The sequence below is a fragment of the Arvicanthis niloticus genome, chromosome 2 (genome assembly GCF_011762505.2).
Source record: "Arvicanthis niloticus isolate mArvNil1 chromosome 2, mArvNil1.pat.X, whole genome shotgun sequence".
NCBI classification, from domain to species: domain Eukaryota; kingdom Metazoa; phylum Chordata; class Mammalia; order Rodentia; family Muridae; genus Arvicanthis; species Arvicanthis niloticus.
Window position 1 is genome coordinate 38,125,437 of NC_047659.1, and position 1,083 is coordinate 38,126,519.

General features: G+C 39.2%; 1 pseudogene; it reads right to left on the bottom strand.

The window, feature by feature from the left end:
• Nucleotides 1–383: 383 nt before the first annotated feature.
• On the bottom strand, nucleotides 384–779 carry LOC117704269 (activated RNA polymerase II transcriptional coactivator p15 pseudogene; annotated as a pseudogene).
• Between the last annotated feature and the right edge of the window lie 304 nt (nucleotides 780–1,083).

The following is a 1,083-nucleotide window of genomic DNA, read 5'->3' on the forward strand; positions in this document are numbered from 1 at the left end:
TTGTTGTTTTTTGGTTTTTGGTTTTTCGAGACAGGGTTTCTCTGTGTAGTCCTGGCTGTCCTGGAACTCACTCTGTAGATCAGGCTGGCCTTGAACTCAGAAATCTGCCTGCCTCTGCCTCCCAAGAGCTGGGATTAAAGGCACACACCACCACTGCCCAGTGATCTCACTTTATTTTACACTAGGTAGGGGGCACAAAGCAATCCTTTTTAATAAAGTTGACAATTAGAGTCACTTAGGACATTTTAATAATGCACATTAAAAAAAGTATTTGTCTTACAAATTGTTCTGCCATCCAAATATACAACAGTGTGGAAAACAATATTTAGAAAACAAAAGCCAATGTAAAAAGACAGATTAAAACAACTACAACATTACAGGTTTGATATGGCTCAGATTTTACAGCTTTCTTACTGCATCATCTATGTCAGAGATCTGTTCCTTCAGCTAGCTCCACTGTTCCATGTTTATAGAAATACCTTTTCTCCCTGGTTTCATTTCACCTTCTGAGTCCATCCAATATTCTCTAATATCAATTAGAATTTTTCCTTTAAAGTCCTGAACACTGACATATCTCATCTTTCCAATCTGGAACATGTTATCATCTCTGCTGCTCTGCTTGGAGGACGCCAGAGCTCTAGAAGTCTCACCATGCTTCTGCTTCTTCACAGGTTTCTCTGGAACAACTTGCTTTTTCCTCTTTAACTTTTTTTCAACTTCGCTGTCAGAATCACTGCCTGAAAAGCTTGAAGAAACAAGTTCCTTTGATTTAGGCATTGCTCCTCTCCTGCTGTCTAACAGCCACTAACTTGCTTGCTTGCTTGCTCCGGACTCCCTTTTTTTATTTCATAAACAAGACTGAGCCTGTCTTAGGTTGTTCTGACAAGAATGCCTTCCTTACCTGTTGTAGAATATGCATTATCAAAAGCAATGCACTTATGTCTTAGGTTGGTAAGGCTTTGTACAGAATCTTACCTGTCCTTGGCTTGCCAGACTGTTAATTTAATAACTATCTGGGGGTTCATTTTCGGGTTCAAACCATGTACTTTGGCTGCAAAAATGTTGATGTTGTTAAAAATAAGC